The following is a 19,388-nucleotide window of genomic DNA, read 5'->3' as shown; positions in this document are numbered from 1 at the left end:
TTTGTTTTGGATTTCATATTTTTAACCCACGTCCCCTTGGAACGGTGCCACCACACTTTATTTCCCAGAATTTAACAAAGTGGTGCTTAGTGAGTTTGGGATGTATGTGATTGTACACATATTTAGCATATTTGCATCCAATTTTGCATTAAATATGCTAATGTCCTGTAGTGAATCTCGCCTAAGTGAGTTGTGCTTATTGCAAAACCATGAAGCAAAGCCTATTTATTAGCTTTAGTAAAGTGTGGAGAAAATAGATAGAAAGGTATAGTAACAACAATTCAAGAAAATAAAACACAATACATGTTGTAGATAAAGCATAACACATACTTTATGATGAATGAGTAATTCAAAACTTGGTTTTGGTTCCCTGTTTGTATTCCAGAATATGTCAATGTACAACTATAGGATTGTCTGTTCTGCCCAGTGGGTGGCAGACAAGTCATCCATAGAATAAAATGAGCGAGGTGAAAGGACTTCATAAACTGTCCAGAGATTATTATTATTGTTGTTTATTTAGAAAATGCCAACATATTCCGCAGTGTGGTACAGTGGGGGAAACATTAGTTACATTAACTAGAATAATACACAAAATAAAACAGACGGGTGTGAACCAAAAGGTACTGAGGATCCTTCTCGTGAGAGTTTACAAAATACAGGATCAAAAATACTTTAGCATGAGAGCCAGTGACTAGAGATTTGTGGAATTCTCACTGGAGTTCGTGAGCAATTCAAAATTCACTTTTTTGTGTGTGAACATCACGAAATGGCAGACTTCTCAAAGAATGTGCCAAGCCATGCAAATTCATCCGAATTTCTCTTAATTTCTCCAATTTCTCTTACATTTTGCTCTAATCTCTCTTATTTACTAATCTGTAGTTTCACTGCAGAGACTATAGATAGTTTACCCATGCACACACTTTTAGCTTGTGGAGTTGAGAAGGGAGTGTTACTACAGATACACACACAGTGGGTGTTGAAAACAGAAATATGTTTAGCTGTACTGTAAGTGGAGGACAAGGGACCTCAGATGAAACAATTTGCTTAGAGAGATTAGCCATACATAGCAGAGTAAGCAGACGTATAGTTAGTATGAGTGAGAGGGGATAACCGGTCTCAGAATGTACTCCCACAGTATCAGACAATCAGGCTGATATAGAGTTTCCTGACCACAAAGTCAGAGAGCAGGAGGAGGGCTCTGAGGAGCAGTATTTTTTTTTTAATCTGGCCAGGCCTCAACCCCTAGGTGTGCAGGGATACCAGCAGAATGACTTGTGATGGAAGGGTCAGAGACATATTCCTCAGGAAAACATGCAGTGATGGGTGCATTGCTTGGAGAAGTAGTCCCGGAAATACAGTACCATCTGTGATATTCAAGAGGGCAAACAACTTGAAGAATAAATTGGCACCAAGTGCCCTACCTACGGAAAAGAACGATAAAAACAGATGGTTACCAATAATAAAAGTTTTTTGGGATGCACAATGTGCAATGCCTGTAAGTACAAAACAGCAGATAAACATTATTTTACATCTCATGTTACAAAGGAAACATTTCTAATACAACAACATGTTACCTGCAGAAGTGACCATGTAATCTATTTAATATCTTGCCCATGTGGATTACAATATGTTGGGAAGACCACAAGGTGTGTCAGAATGAGGATTTTGGAACACCTAGGGAATATCAGAAGAGGGGTTACAACCCATCTCTTATCTGACCACTTTATTTTCCATCATCAGGGAAATACTAATGGTTTGGTATTCACGGTTATAGAACATGTTTCGCCCCATTGGAGGGGAGGAGATAGGAATTTATCCTTAACTAAAAGGGAAACTTTCTGGATATTTTCCATGAAAACACTAGCTCCCTTGCGACTAAATGTGGATATCGAATTTGGGGTCTTTTTATAATTACAGCTAAACCCCGTTATAACGCGGTCCTCGGGGTCCACCCCGAGACCACCGCGTTACTAACAGGGTCGCGCTAATTTTAAAAAAAAAATGGCCGCCGCATCAGTGTTTTTACCCGCGGTCCCGGCTTCCCCCTGCCACCGCGTAACAGGAGATGGGAGGGGGGATTCCCCTCCGGTCCGGCTCCCCCTGCCACCGCGTGACAGGAGATGGGAGGGGGGATTCCCCTCCGGTTCCGGCTCCCCCTGCCACCGCGTGACAGGAGATGGGAGGGGGGATTCCCCTCCGGTCCGGCTCCCCCTGCCACCGCGTGACAGGAGATGGGAGGGGGGATTCCCCTCCGGTCCGGCTCCCCCTGCCACCGCGTGACAGGAGATGGGAGGGGGGATTCCCCTCCGGTCCGGCTCCCCCTGCCACCGCGTGACAGGAGATGGGAGGGGGGATTCCCCTCCGGTCCGGCTCCCCCTGCCACCGCGTGACAGGAGATGGGAGGGGGGATTCCCCTCCGGTTCCGGCTCCCCCTGCCACCGCGTGACAGGAGATGGGAGGGGGGATTCCCCTCCGGTTCCGGCTCCCCCTGCCACCGCGTGACAGGAGATGGGAGGGGGGATTCCCCTCCGGTTCCGGCTCCCCCCGCCACCGCGTGACAGGAGATGGGAGGGGGGATTCCCCTCCGGTTCCGGCTCCCCCTGCCACCGCGTGACAGGAGATGGGAGGGGGGATTCCCCTCCGGTCCGGCTCCCCCCGCCGCAGCACAGGGCCCTCGCGCCGCAATACAGGGCCCCCTGGCCCTGCCGTAGCGCAGGGTCGTCCTGCCCTCCCCCCCCCCGATGCCCCCCGCGCTGCACCGGGCCATCCCACCAGCCACCGCAGCATCGGGGGCCCCCGCAGCAGCCATCATCCCCCTCCACCGCAGCACCACCCCCACCCTGCAGCCACATGCCTCAAAAATCATCCCTAAGGTAAGGCTGATTTATGTATAAGTGTAGTGTGTGTGTGTGTGTGTGTGTGTGTGTGTGTGTGTGTGTGTGTGTGTGTGTGTGTGTGTGTGTGTGTGTGTGTGTGTGTGTGTCAGTGTGAGCAGTGTGTGTGCAGTGTGCAATGAGCAGTGTGTCAGTGTGTGCAGTGTGAGCAATGAGCAGTGTGTCAGTGTGTGCAGTGTGAGCAATGAGCAGTGTGTGTGCAGTGTGCAGTGTGTGTCAGTGTGTGTGCAGTGTGAGCAGTGTGTCAGTGTGAGCAATGAGCAGTGTGTGTCAGTGTGAGCAGTGTGTGTGCAGTGTGAGCAATGTGCAGTGTGAGCAATGAGCAGTGTGTGTGCAGTGTGCAGTGTGTGTCAGTGTGAGCAGTGTGTGTGCGCAGTGTGTCAGTGTGTGCAGTGTGAGCAATGAGCAGTGTGTGTCAGTGTGAGCAGTGTGTGTGCAGTGTGAGCAGTGTGTGTGCAGTGTGAGCAATGAGCAGTGTGTCAGTGTGTGTGCAGTGTGAGCAGTGTGTGTGCAGTGTGAGGTGTGTGCAGTGTGAGCAATGAGCAGTGTGTGTGCAGTGTGCAGTGTGTGTCAGTGTGAGCAGTGTGTGTGCAGTGTGAGCAATGAGCAGTGTGTGTGTAGTGTGCAGTGTGTGTGCAGTGTGTGTGCAGTGTGTCAGTGTGTGCAATGAGCAGTGTGTGCAGTGTGCAGTGTGTGTGCAGTGTGCAGTGTGTGTGTAGTATGTCAGTGTGTGCAGTGTGAGCAGTGTGCAGTGTGTGTGCAGTGTGCAGTGTGAGCAATGAGCAGTGTGTGTGCAGTGAGTGTGTGCAGTGTGTGCAGTGTGTGCAGTGTGCAAAAAAAAAAAAAATTGTTAAATTTAAATTTATTTATTTATTTATTTTTTTAAACGGGAGCCATGGGAAAACCGCGTTATAACCGAATCGCGGTATAGCGAGGCGCGTTATAACGGGGTTTAGCTGTATTTATATATTTTTCTATGATTAATATTATAGATTTTCTTGCTCTACATTGTTTATGCTAATGCAGTTTCCCAACAGCTAAATACCACTCAACTTTGCTTGAATGATTAGTTACTGTATTGCATATACTGATTCTAATGCTTTTTTCCTTCTTTCGAGAAACATCAATCGACGTCTCCTTTAGCATAGTTTATTTGGGGATAAAAGATTTTTTTGAGATCATATATTCATTTTTTGAGATGATATATTCATGGAATGAAATCAACACCATGCTTTAGTATTATTTTATATTTAGTTTTAATTATATGTTTGTGATTGTTGTCATTTTCTACTATGGGGAGCAATTGTTTGTTCTCCATTTTTTATTAAAATTGTTTTGTTTAGACATTGTATTTTATCTATTATGTATAAAGATATGTCTGCCACACCACCAGGGGGCTGTATACCCGATCTTGTCTGCCGTTTTGAGGGTTAACACCTATGTGATAGTTAATTATGTTTAATTAGAGGTAGGGCGAGTGGGTATATAATCCCATATGATGCAGCACATTACCACTCCTGATGAAGCCGTGATAACCAACGGCGAAACGCGTAGAGTGTTTCAGCAGAGGATCCGAGAGAGAGTACCAGGAGCGCATCTGCACCATAGAGTCCGGAGTTTCCAGCCACACCGGAAGTGATGTGTGACCCCGGGCGTGGATGCGGAAGTACTCCGGAGAGCAGTACACACGGAGATCGCGACCCGCTGTGGACCTGCTATATGTTTTTACTGCGCTTCTAAATCATCCTAAGTGTAAGCCTTGAATTGTATATCACTGAATGTCAATATATCTTTCGTTCTACACATTGGTTTGCTCTTTTTTATTTGAGATTGGCTGCTGTTTGTTGCTGCACACCTATGGGAACATCCACCCCTTAAGCTGGATGATCGCTTGATATTTCAACTCTATTGTGAGTAGGCACTTGCGAGTTCACTTTATCACTTGTTTTATTTAACATTACTATAATATGTGATGTTTCTTTATTTCATGGTAACCTACGACGCTCCCCTGGTCCCTGTGGAAGAAGTTAAAGGTCAGTGTCTGACACTGCCTTTAGTCTAGAAATTGCCAGAGGGTCACCTGACATAGGGGTGGAGACGCTCAATTTAATTGCCGTCATGTGTGGGATCATGGACATAGCGACCACACGCAACAATGAGGAACTGTTCATTGTCAGCCAAGTCAGGACTGGGACCAGTACTGTCTGCTGTATCTCACTATTTACTATAATGGCTCAAATATCTTCTCTGCGCTACGACTTACTAGAGGCCTTCTAGTTCTAAATATGTGTGCAGTGGAATTTCTATAGCTGGAGCTCATTCTACAGCTCTGTGTGGTAAGCCCATAGTAGATTTGTTGCCCTCAGCGCACTGTAATAGGTGCAATGCTTCCTATTTCAGGCCTGCAGCGGACCCCAACTTGGCTGCTCCTGCTGCCACTGAATCAGATGAGATAAAGAAGGCGGCTATCTTTCTACAATAAGTAAATTCCCAAAGGCTGTGGCATTAGAATTTGTGGACGCTGTCCCAGAACCATGCTCATCTGAAATTCCAGTGGCTTGCGAGCCTTTACCATACATCTCCACGGACGTGGAAGAGGGTGCTGTTACTGCCTCGGCCGAGGACAGTGATAGGGATCCTGAGCTGAAAAGAATTTGGGACTTACCTGACGTTATTCTGGAGGAAGAATCCAAGGAGGGTCCTTTGCTTCCGTCGTCTTGTTTCTCCAAGGTTCTTCGTGATTCTCTTCTTGTGGAGGCTGCTGCTATTCAAGTTTCCCCAACCACGAAGTAGGACATAGGCAGGATTGTGATGTACTGGGGTTCTTGTTCCTGTCCAAGGTAACGGATGCTTTGGTGCAGGGATTTTCTTCTATTGAGGTGCTGGTGGAGGTTTCCATTGAGACTGCACCTCTGACGTCATCTACCGCTTCGGAAGCTGCAGAGGAAGCTGTGTCTTTGCCAAGTTCCCGGTGTGGATCACCTTCTGCTAACAGACAGGGTAAGCCACTCAGTCCAGTGCAGGGACTGTTCAAGCACTGTAGCTGCGATTGCCCCTAAATGTGTTTTTCAGCCTGTCTTTTCTGAGGACATTGATAAGCCATTTGGGGAAGTAATCCCTGATTTAAAATGGTGGGACAAAATGTTCCCTCATTTAAATATAGGTCAGTGAATGTTTGGACTGGGGCGCTCCCTGGAATGTTTGGCTGAAAAATGTTACAATGCCTGTACTGTATTAAAATATTAAAAAATGTGAAAATTATGTTGCGGTGTAAAAGAGTATAAAAATATATACTGGCCCTTTTGATGGTTTTTTTTTTTGGCTGCTGCTTGACCTTGAAGAAGGGAACCCCGTGTCCTTCTTAACGTGGCAAATGGAAGTATGAAGACGGTCAGCGCAAAACTCATGGACCTCACGATGTTGTTGGATCAGGATAAAGTTGAATAAAAATGGAGTAAAAAATGGAATAAAGCACAGTATTAATGCATAATATCCACATGTGCGGAGGATGGAAGGGGGGGAGGGGGGGTGTGGGTTGAGGATGGGGTGGGAGGGATGAGAGTGGAATTCCACTAAATACAATCAATGAAACATAGACATATAGTTTCAATGACTCACACGGGCTTGTGTGAGACCTCGCCCTCAACGCAGACTGTAGTTTGGTAAGTGCAGACTCCTATAATGGAGTCACAGTAAACATAAAACTCACACGGCCTAATGTGAGTTCTTGCCCTCAGAGGGTGATGTCAGCCTGTATAGGTGATGTGGAATCGTCAGAGCAAAATATCTCCCAATAGGTGTGGTGTGTGAGTTGCTCCTCTCCCCGTTGCCCAAAGACCAAAAATGTGTGCAAAACCAGGGTTAGCAATATAACAGGTCTTTATTGGTAACAGGTGAAATATGGACATAGACAAGCATGAACGTTATAAAAACATAAACGTTATAAAACAAGGTGTACAAAATGAATAAACAGAAAGCACACTCACACTTAAAAGCAACTCTTGTTGCCCAGCAGCAGCCGCGCGGCTTGATCCTGCAAGATCTCCTCCTCCGTTGGTGCTCTCACTGGCGCGTCCGGCAGTGGAACCTGATGAAGCTTACTGCGAAACGCGTTGTTCCCTGCCGGAGCTCATTGAGAAAGGGACCCAGCCGACCGCAGGACATCCGGTTAGATCCTCTCTTCCTGTTCCACTGCCGGACGCGCCAGTGAGAGCACCAACAGAGGAGGAGATCTTGCAGGATCAAGCCGCGCGGCTGCTGCTGGGCAACAAGAGTTGCTTTTAAGTGTGAGTGTGCTTTCTGTTTATTCATTTTGTACACCTTGTTTTATAACGTTTATGTTTTTATAACGTTCATGCTTATCTATGTCCATATTTCACCTGTTACCAATAAAGACCTGTTATATTGCTAACCCTGGTTTTGCACACATTTTTGGTCTTTGGGCAACGGGGAGAGGAGCAACTCACACACCACACCTATTGGGAGATATTTTGCTGTGACGATTCCACATCACCTATACAGGCTGACATCACCCTCTGAGGGCAAGAACTCACATTAGGCCATGTGAGTTTTATGTTTACTGTGACTCCATTATAGGAGTCTGCACTTACCAAACTACAGTCTGCGTTGAGGGCGAGGTCTCACACAAGCCCGTGTGAGTCATTGAAACTATATGTCTATGTTTCATTGATTGTATTTAGTGGAATTCCACTCTCATCCCTCCCACCCCATCCTCCACCCACACCCCCCCATCCCCCCCTCCCATCCTCCGCACATGTGGATATTATGCATTAATACTGTGCTTTATTCCATTTTTTACTCCATTTTTATTCAACTTTATCCTGATCCAACAACATCGTGAGGTCCATGAGTTTTGCGCTGACCGTCTTCATACTCTCATTTAAATATAACCTGCATGAAGGGTAACCATGAATAACACTGAAAGCTCACAGAGGAGCAATAGAATGAAATATTGCGAAAAAGGCTAGACAATATGGATATAGAAATATCTATTTCACTCCAGGTGTTCTGGAGGACATTTCAGATTTACCTACTTCCACCGAGGAACCGTTGTGTTGGTTTTTACATGGGGCTGCATATACCCTTAGCCTGTTTAGGTCCAGTAGGGCGGATAGAGTTTTGCTAACCAGGTTTAGAAAGACCCATGGGTATGATTATCTGATTATCTGTATAGAGCAACTGATGCGTGTATGTCAAATATGCAGAAATGTTTACATGGATCTCGTGGAGTATGTTAGTGAGCATGGAAAGAAAAGATGTTTGTAAGAGATGTGTGCAGAGGTATACTAGTGGAGACCAATTTGGGTGAAATTAAACATGGCTTTAGTGAGCCTGTTCCTTTAAACATCTCTACAGCATAGAAAAACTAAATAAACAAACACCTACTTCACTTTGGAGACTAAATAGACAATACATGCCCTAACTATCTTTGACTGGCTGGGTGTCCAGTTCCCAGTCCAAAAACATATAATATCTTTATCCGGGAGCAATATATATAAGAAAATCTTATCTGGCTCTGCTGGTGCGGCGTCTCCGGTTCCTCCAGGTGCAAGTGTTGCAGTCCAGCCACTCCCAGGAAGATAAGTCTGTTCTTAGTATGTGTAAGGGCCCGCGAGGGTTGGGGCCGCACACCTCAAGGAAAAAACCTGCCACAGCCCGCAGTCGGACGCCTCTCCAAGGTGCCTATCCCTTGCTCCTCCCGCAGCCCTGTGGATTCCAGCCGCTGGAGCTTATCTCGCACACAGGCACCGCACGGCTATAGAAACGGTCGCCGCAGGTCCCGCTTCCTCTCTCCGGTCCCGTACTGACGTCGGTGGCGAGCGTGCATGGCGTGTGCATGTAGACAAGTGGAGCCTGGCCTCTCTGGTACACATCACGTCCCTTGCGGACTCCCCTCCTACCTATCACACAACCACTTATTGCTGACGCTCTTCCCTGCTGGTCTCCCATTGGTTCCTGGTAGTATATAGGCTCAGTCAGCCCCTTGGAAGATGGCTGAGCATAATACTTCCTTCATTGCGAAGTGTTCACTGCATCCCTGCCTCCCTGCCTTGTTACCTTGTCCTGTGTTTATCTCTAGCTCCTGTCTGACCTTTGGCTTTGTATCCGGACTCCGACTATCTCCGCTCCTGACCACGGCAAATACTACGATGATCCACAACTCTCCAACCCCCGACCCGGCTAAATAACTACGACCCTGCACTCTTGTGGCTGGAGGTCGTTTTTATTCAATCACCACCTTGGCCTCGCGGTCGCGTTCTGTTTGTGGTGAGCACCATGTTACAATATGCTCAGCCCCACAAAAATGGACCCCGCTGAGGTGGGATGAGTCTTGAGCTCTCACTCAAGCATGTTTTCCAAATTGGAGAATTATATTGAACAGAAAAATCAGCGCATGGAGTGTATGCAACAGACCGTTCAAACTCTCACTGACTGGACCCTTACTTCCGGCTCTTTGGGTCACCTGTCCCAGTCCTCACTCCTGTTCCTTTGGTCACGACTTCTGAACCACGACTGCCCACACCCAATCGCTATGGGGGCGACCCTCATGGGTGCTATGGTTTTTTGAACCAATGCTTTATCCAATTCGAGCTAATGCCCTCTCAATTTATCTCTTCAAAATCTAAGGTGGCGTATATCATTTCGATACTTATCGATGATGCCCTGGCCTAGGCTTCACCCATCTGGGAATCGAGATCGGATCTCACTAATGATATCGGACGTTTCACCCAGGAGTTCCGAAGAGTGTTAAAAACCCTGGCGATTTTTTCTATCGGTCTTTGCTGCATAAGGCCCATGGTTTGCCTTTGCTGAACCTCTACCTGTGCTTGGACCCCATTTGGCTCTCTCCTGCCTTGACTTTGGAACCATGACCCCAACTACACTGACACTCCCTGCTCTTATAACTGTGACCCTGACTACGTCGCCAGTCTCTGCCGTGATCTCATAACCGTGACCTGACTACACTTCCACTCCCTGCCATGATCTCATAACCATTGGGTATTTTAAGCTGAACTGTCTGTATGTTATTTGTACTCTTTGATAAAGCGCAGTTAGCCGTGCGAAACGCGTAAGAGTGTGTCAATGTTGCTCTTTGTGCCATTAAAGCGTTTGTAGTGATTTGAGTGGTCCCGGTCTGTTATGGCCTCCTGGTTAGAGGCGAGCACCGTCGCACATATTTGCAGCAGGTTTTATGATGCTCTACAGTATGTTAACATGTTTTCAACTGAACCTTGCTGTTTCAACGCTCAATTCGAACTTCGAGTCAAGCAGTTCAAGAATTCAATATCTGATTAGAATTCTGTATCGAACTTCAAAACAAATGATTGAATCAGAGGGTTTTTTTCTTTAATCTTTTTAATATAAAATCATTAAACTTATATTTTTTCATTCATTTTTTTTTAAATAATTGGCTAAACCAAAACATAAAAAATGATTAGAACCACAACCAAAACACGAACATCTTTTAGAACTAAATGACCAGCAGAAGTTCCTCCTGTTATTTTATATAACTAATATTCGCTCCCTGAGCGATTCCTGAGCAATTTCAAGGTTTAATTAAAAAAAACCTAACATTTAAGAAAAAAACGCTAACAATTTTCACAAAGCGTATTTGAAGACACCAGACGGTTGTCTCTACCAGTAAGAGAAACCAAAAGAAACCAGTGTACAGTCTTGTTTTGGAGAGAAGAAAAGTGTCACAGAGATCCTAAACAGCTCAAAGCCTCTAGCAGAGTTATACCAATAAAATATTACTGTAGTTGTTTGCGGTCCCTAAATGACATAAGGAAGCCCGTATCACGACATTACATTTTGAAAGGAGAATGGGGCCTGATAAGCTGATATTGTACAAATCATCTAGAGTATATTTTCACCCTGCAAGATTGGCATAGTGAAATGTTTACACAATAGTTGTTCAACAGTTATCAAAAAGAAAATGAGGATGATTCATTAAAGTGTGATACTGGCGATTGGGGTGCTGTCACACGAAAACTCCTATTAAAGTCAATAAGAGCTTCATAGTTACATAATTACATAGTAAATTAGGTTTTAAAAAATATATATATACAGTACTGTATAGTATGTCCATCAAGTTAAACCTATGTTATGTTTAGTTGACAGATAAAATACTACGATAGTGCCTCGATCGGCCCTATCACATTTTAATAACTAACCACCTTTGGCTTTTTAAGCATCATTTTTTTATCGTCTTCGCACAGTCTAGGCATATCTGTTTTTGTTACTCTCATGCCTTGAATAAAGTACCTGAGATCAATGCAAACCAAGGAAAAGGAGTGGTTCTAATGACATATTTTACACTGCCTGCAAGGCATATTAACGCTTCTTCATTTAACAGTATGTTTTTCTTTGTTTGTAAATGTATCTATCTAACAAAATTAAAAAGAACTATGAAAGAATTTCAATATGTTTTTATGTTCTTTTGGCATATAGCTAGATAAAAACATTAAAAAAAAACTAACCTTCAGGGGTTTTGCATTTATTACAAAGTGCTAATTAAGGAGAACTATATTATCATTATATGTCACTATGTATAGACATTGATCTGACATAAACACCAACTATGGGCTCGATGCAGTAAGCGCAGAAAAAGCACTCTCGGCAGGGGTTCAATATCGGCATGATTTTGGCGATTTGCCCTCGCAGTATTCAGGAAGGGCCGAATCCCTGGCGAATCACTGCGAAAGCAACACGCCGAGTAGCCGGTGGCGAGACAGTCTGTCTGCCGATAACCAGACGATACACCATCCCCTGCCGAGATGTGTCTGCAGCAGAGAGAGATCCGCAACTCTCTCTGCACAAACATCGGCAAAAGAAAAAATATTTAAAAACAATTTTTATTCATAGTATACTGCACCGACACACTTTATTCGAGCAAATACCCAGTATGTACCTGGCAGATACCTGGAATGCGCCGCTCCTCACCTCTGACAAGCCCCGTTGCGTTTGCCTTCCCAGCCTGGGTTCATGCCTGGCTGACGAGCGGCTGATCTGTTAAATGATAATGATTAGGATTTAATAGGCTGCAATGCTTCGCGTGTCTACCAGATGGCATAAATTCATGAATTATAATGCAGTATATATATATATATATACTGTGCAGTATTGCAGCCAGCTTGAATAAAATGCTTCAATCCCTGCCTGAAAATACCTCAATGCACTCGGGCAGAAAACAGTCACAAACCTCAATACACCCGGGTATACCCGAATTCGTGGGACTAGCCGAGCTCGAATAAAGTGTGTCGCCAGTGTAGCTGTGCAGGGGGTCTCCGGAGCTGAACCGCATTAGTTTCAGGTCCGGGGACCCCCTACTTCCTGAGATACAGGCCCCTTTATGAGGTGCCGGTATCCCTCTGCATTTAAAGGTCCCGATCACGTGACCGCGGAATGTAAACAAAGCAGAGGGATACCGGCACCCCATTAAGTGGCCTGTATCTCGGGAAGCAGGGGTCCCTGGACCTAAAACCAAAGCGGTTCAGCTCCGGAGACCCTCTGCACATCTACACTATGAATAAAACACCCATATCAATAAACAATAATTCCTTACCTTTGCGGCTATCTGCTATGGTAATGAAGCAGCATTAATGTATTTTTAATAATAGTGTACGGGAGCAGTGGGTCCCCTGAGCTGAACCGCATTGATTTGTGGATCAGGGACCCCCTTCTTCCCGAGTTACAGGCCCCGGTATGGGTCATCGGGTGCCAGTGTCGCCGCCATCTTTATAGCGTCCCATACGCGACGTGCCCGCTATAAAGATGGCGTTGACACTGGCACCGATGCCCAATGCCCCTTATGGAGAGGGAGTGGCTCAGGGAGTAAAAGACAATGACTGGCACTGATAGTTTGAAGCAGGGGAGCCTGGTTCAATTCCCGGTGTCGGCTCCTTGTGACCTTGGGCAAGTCACTTTATCTCCCTGTGCCTCAGGCACCAAAAAACATAGATTGTAAGCTCCATGGTGTCTGCAAAATGTCTCTGTAAAGCGCTACGTATAACTAGCAGCGCTATACAAGAACATGCTATTATTATTATTATTATTACCCACAGTACATATATAAAAATTTTGGGATGCACAGCAATGATACTATAGGCCGGCGGTGGCCCTCGGGTGTTCCCCACAGGCCTGCAGTACCAATTCTGTGCCCCCTCCAAAAAAATTAAACAACACATAAATACTTTACAATAAATACACCCCCCCTAACACATACAGTATAGTAATGTGCAAAATTACTATTATCCACATATGGATAATAGTGAATTTGCCCATTTAAAATACATAACGAACAATAAATACATTAAATACATATTGCATTCACCCATGCCCGGCTGCCACGATGAAGGCCATCCTCATCTTCATCACCGTCCATGCCCCCTCCGATGCTGCAAAACATAAACAAGAATAAAAACAGCCAATGTAATGTCCCCTAACCCCTTAATCACCATAGCGGTTATTAACCGCTACATGATTTGGTAGGAAATGCTTGCTTTGCTGTCTTTAAAATGTTTTGCCTATGCTGCTATGCATAAATGTGTGTGTAATGTATTTTGGAACTAGATAGATGTAATTTTTGGTGTTGTGTGCTGTACTTTAGGTCATGATGAGGCTTGCTTTTGCATATTGGATTCTTTTTGGTACTTATATTTTGTCTGATGATAACTTGTTTTGTTAAACGATTGAAATAGTTAATTGTGTAATTGTTCTGGATGGTATTTTAATTGTTTTGGGATTTGATTAATGAATGCTAATTGATTTCTGTTGACTTACTTGGTTTAAATAGTATACTTGTTTGGATTTAATGGTATTTTGTTTGGAATATTTTATTGTTAACATTGATTTGCAGAGTGTACATGGTGCACAGATTTTATGCATCATGTATTGTATACAATGTAAATTCAATGTATTGATTGGCATTTGATGCTTTTGATTTGAAGATGAGATTTTTAAGGAAATAGGATTTCAGTTTACTGTGGCTGATATGGAGAAGTGGTATTTTCATTTGAGCATGTTTTTGTTAACCCTTAAACATTTCTTTGTATATTGGTTCATGGTTCATCATGTGTGTATATATATATATTATATATATATATATATATATATATATATATATATATATATATAGATATGTTATATATATATATATATGATATATATATATATATATATATATATATATATATATATATATATTAGTTGCATGATGTAGCCACTGTACAAATGAATGTGTGAAGGGTGGGTATCGGGTCAGGGTGGCTTAACCCCTTAATTACCTTTGCGGTTATTATCCGATGAGGTGATTAAGGGGTTAATTGATATCAGAATGTAATTGCAATGTATTGGCTATGTATTTTGTGGGCAACAGAGGACACAGACTTTGCTGTCGAGGGGGCTTCTTATTGATGAGGTCAGTAGAACTTTATTTATTTTATTATGCTAGTTAATGTGTTTAATAATGGGCAAAAAAATCTATTATCCCTATCTGGATAATAGTTATTTTGCACATTATTGTACTGTATGTGTTGGGGGGGCGGGGATTGATGTATTTAATGTATAGGTCAGGTTAATTTTTTTTAAATACAGGGTTGGTTTCTTTTGGTCTGCGGGGGACCTATGGAGACCAATGTAGAGTGTGTGCAGCGCACAGCAGAAGAATGAAGGAGAGCAGGTCTGGCAAAAATAAACTCTTTAATGGAAAGCCATAAAATAGAGGGTTGCAACCTTCTACGCGTTTCGTGCAGGTTGTGCACTTTATCAAGAAGTGTCATACACAATCCACAGAACATTTAAATACAGCTGACTGCCATTTTGGCACCAAACCAGTGACGTCACCAATTGAAATAAACCAAAACGCATCGCTCCTCTGACACATGCGCCGCACAATCAGGTCTGGGCAGAGCTCCCGTCACATAGCACAGCCAACCCACTGCCCCAGGGTGTTACACTCACCTGTAGCCTATGGCAAACCAAGCCATGCATAATAAGAGACTCCTCTCAGTTCCGTCGGCTCGTGCAAGTATTTTGAGCACCATTCTCCAATCACATGTAGACCTATGCAGACCACCTGCGGTCTCCTCGGACTTCTCATGGGTAAACGGCTGCCGGGTCCATGGGGGACACCTGAAGGGAAAAACCGGTGGCCACACATCTGTGGGGGCACCGCAGACCCGTAGGGACCACCCGAGGGCCCCCAGACCCCATGGGAACCACCCGAGGCCCCTCAGACACTTGTGGGTCTGACCCGGGGCCCCCCAGACAGCCGCAGGCCTACCCGTGGGGACCCCATTGTGGCCCATGGTGACCCGCGGAGTCCACCTGGTGGACCATGGCGCCTGGCGGGGACCACCCATAGGCCTCCAGACCCTGTTTGAAACATGGTGCTGGGCTACTGTGAGGTGACCCGTTAGGCCCACCGGGGACTCCCGTGGGCCTGGGGTATTAACCCTGTATGTAAAATAATAAATCATATATTTATGGGGGGGCACAGGGGGTGGGTTATGTATTTAATAAATATAATGATGTTTATTGTGGGGCTGTGTATTGTTTTTATTGTGGGTACTGGGGGTGGGGGAAGGGGGTATTGGTCCCAAGGGTATGTGGGTAGGCCTCCCGGCTGGGTATTGGGTGAGGGTGGTTAGGCCTCACGGGGTGGGGGGGTAGTGGGGGAGGGTATTTAGGCCTCCCGAGTGGTGGGTGAGGGAGGGTTAACCCCTTAATGACTGTAGCGGTTAATAACCGCTATGGTGATTAAGGTGTTAGGGGACATTACATTGGCTGTTTTTATTCTTGTTTCTGTTTTGCAGCATCGGAGGGGGCATGGACGGTGATTAAGATGAGGATTGTCTTCATCGTGGCAGCCGGACAAGGGTGAGTGCAATATGTATTTAATGTATTTATTGTTCTTTATGTATTTTTTATGGGCATATGCACTATTATCCATTAGTGGATAATAGTAATTGAGCCCATTACTATACTGTATGTGTTGGGGGGGGGAGGGTTTATTTCTTTATAAGTATGTATGTGTTTTTAAATTAATTTGTGGGGGGCACAGAATTGGTACTACAGGCCCGCGGGTAACACCCAAGTGCCCCCGCCGGCCTATCGTATCATTGCTGTGCATATATGTACTGTATGTTAGGGGGTATAGGGGCTGTTTATGTAATACATATATATATATATATTTATTTATTTCCCAGAATCCCTTGCTGCAGTGGAAGTGCTGTAAGCTGGGTGACAATGGGGAAAGACAGGGTTGCAGACCTGTCTAAGACATGCAAATGAACATACAGTAATATTTACAGTTGCTTTATGCTTTACTGTGGAGGGTTTTTGTCACTTTTTTTACCCACCATAACCTTAATGACAGTGGTGATTACCTAGTCTAGTCTCAAACCTGCTAGCCATTAAGACCAGCCTCACACTGATGATACCCATCAAGGTTGAAACATGTATGTGAGTAGGTCTAATGGCTTTGCATCTCATCCCAGCCTCTGTTTAAAAGCTGTGTTTAAAACAGCATGCATTGGCTTGAGGATTGGCTTGTGTAATACGAGCTTGAGACAAAAGGTGGCACTGAGTGCTCATTTGCATGTCATTTCCCAGAATCCCTTGCTGCAGTGGAAGTGCTGTAAGCTGGGTGACAATGGGGAAAGACAGGGTTGCAGACCTGTCTAAGACATGCAAATGAACATACAGTAATATTTACAGTTGCTTTATGCTTTACTGTGGAGGGTTTTTGTCACTTTTTTTACCCACCATAACCTAAATGACAGTGGTGATTACCTAGTCTAGTCTCAAACCTGCTAGCCATTAAGACCAGCCTCACACTGATGATACCCATCAAGGTTGAAACATGTATGTGAGTAGGTCTAATGGCTTTGCATCTCATCCCAGCCTCTGTTTAAAAGCTGTGTTTAAAACAGCATGCATTGGCTTGAGGATTGGCTTGTGTAATACGAGCTTGAGACAAAAGGTGGCACTGAGTGCTCATTTGCATGTCATTTCCCAGAATCCCTTGCTGCAGTGGAAGTGCTGTAAGCTGGGTGACAATGGGGAAAGACAGGGTTGCAGACCTGTCTAAGACATGCAAATGAACATACAGTAATATTTACAGTTGCTATATATATATATATATATATATATATATATATATATATATATATATATATATATATATACGTATTTATATATTTATTTATTTATTGTGGGGCTGTTGTGTGTGTATTTTTTTTTAATGTGGGTAGCAGAGGTGGCCGAAGTGGGTATTAGCCCCAACGGTGGTTGTTTAGGGCTTGCGGGTTGGTAGCGGGAGGGCTTAACCCCTTCATGAACCGCTAAGGTCATGAAGGGGGTTAAGTCCACCCGCATCCCCCCCGCAAGCCCTAAACAGCCACCAAGAGCCAAATACCCCCTTCACCCACCCCCCGCTACCCACAATAAAGCGGGCATGGCTGGTTAACCCCTTCATTGCCTTAGCGGTTAGCAGCTAAGGTAATGAAGTGGCCTTTAAATGCATTTTTCCTGCCTTGGATGCATGCCGGGGGGCTCCGGTGCTAGTATTAATGGGTATCAGCTCCGGAGACCCCCGGCATCAATCCCAGGCAGGAAAAAGGCCTGATTTTTTCTAACTGTCGACCTTGCCGATGCTTCTCCCCCAGCAACTTGCCAACTTTAGTTGGCGGGCTGGATTGCCGTACAAATCTCAATTCTAGAGTGCCGATCAGCAGCGAAAAGCTGATCGGGGCTACTAGAATTGAGCGCGTTTCACAAAGTGCCAATAAGTGGCAAAAAGTGGATTATCGGCACCCGGCTGTCAAAAAAAATTTCAGCTAAAAAAAAATGCGGATTTTTGGAGCTTATCGGCCTTACTGAATCGGAGAGGCAAAATTGGCGTGAAAATGGCGAAAAACGGCTTATCGGCGCTTACTGCATACGGCCCTATATTCCTTAACATCTATATATGCAAGCGTATGACTTGGAAAACAGACAGATAGGTGCCCATTTCTTGAATGGTAGTTGTAAGGGTTAAATGTACAACACGATCTTCAGGACAATCCACTCCTCTCATGGAACCATATTTAAAAAGACATAAAACATAGTTTTAGGAACAGTGGCTCTGACAAGCACAACAGTCCTCACAACATCACTCCGGCGCAGTTCCTATCACTGCTACATCCGCATCACATGCTCGCCTGGCTATATTGGGCTTCTCTGGTCTCAGCATGGTGGTATGCTGCTGGCTTCACACTGATAACTGTGTCACGGATAGACAATCAGTGTTGTGTTGGTTCGGCTTTCCGGTTCTCTTGGAAGATACTTTGGGTCAGATTGCACTCGCCAAATCCAAAATGTGTTACTGACTGAAACGCTCACTCCATCAATCCTATGGGTTTAACAATCAAGCTTCTTATGGGATAATGAACAGCTGCTTGAAGTTGTCCCTAATATACCTCGCAGTTTCTTTTCATTGGATAACACAACATTGGTATGGAATAGGAGAGTGTTGAAACATAATTAAACCTAATATAGCCTAACATTAACTACTGTATATCATACAATAACAAATATGTATATCATAAAAACAATAAATACTAATACATCAAATGTATTGACACTACCTGCATAATGTGATTGGTGTCAATTGTAATAAAACCTCTTAATAAACACTTGTAAAACAATAGTATTGTTGCTTTCTTGGTTGACAATACTTATACAGTATTTCCATATTGTACAGGTATTTACAACATAAGGATATATGATAATCAAACAACATTATAATCAGGTATATGGACCCAATTAATGGAGAGCCATGACAATTATTGAAAAATTGGAAATAAATACATTTGGTTATTCCAAATCTATTATGATAGTGGAAATTGCATATCATAACAATATCAGGTACAAAAATAAAAAAGTACAAATATACAATTGTGAACATTTTTAAAAAAAAATACACAGAATCAATTGGTATAAAACACTCTTATATGACAGAAAACTATGGAATTATGGAATCCTATCATCAATTGGCTACAGAATTTAAAATGTCATTGGTATGTTTCCTTAAATCAATTTGCAAGAGCACATCTTAAAATGTAATTAACCATTTGGTATGTATCTGTGAGTTGATTAGGCAGATCCCTCCCTTAATAGTTATTCAAGTGACTGTTTTAGAGTATTTAAGACCAGCTATATTGGCTGTGAGACATATGGCTGTATGTCCCATCTTAAAGTGTCATATTTAAGTGTTGAGCAGAGTTAACATTGGAGTTGAAATTGGAGGTGAAGATTGAGGAAGATCTGGACTCCACACAACAACTTTGGAACTGTGAGAACTTTACATTCTAAAAGCTGTGATTATTTGGACTTTTCCTATCCTCCACTATCTGGGAAGTCTCTCCTCCTGCATCTCACTATGCCCTCCCTATTGCCTTTTCTGTTTACTGTTTCCTCCCTCCTTTGTGA

Source organism: Ascaphus truei, chromosome 2 (assembly GCF_040206685.1).
Source record: "Ascaphus truei isolate aAscTru1 chromosome 2, aAscTru1.hap1, whole genome shotgun sequence".
Taxonomy (NCBI): domain Eukaryota; kingdom Metazoa; phylum Chordata; class Amphibia; order Anura; family Ascaphidae; genus Ascaphus; species Ascaphus truei.
The sequence above is the reverse complement of the archived record's forward strand: the minus strand, read 5'-3'. Positions refer to the sequence as shown.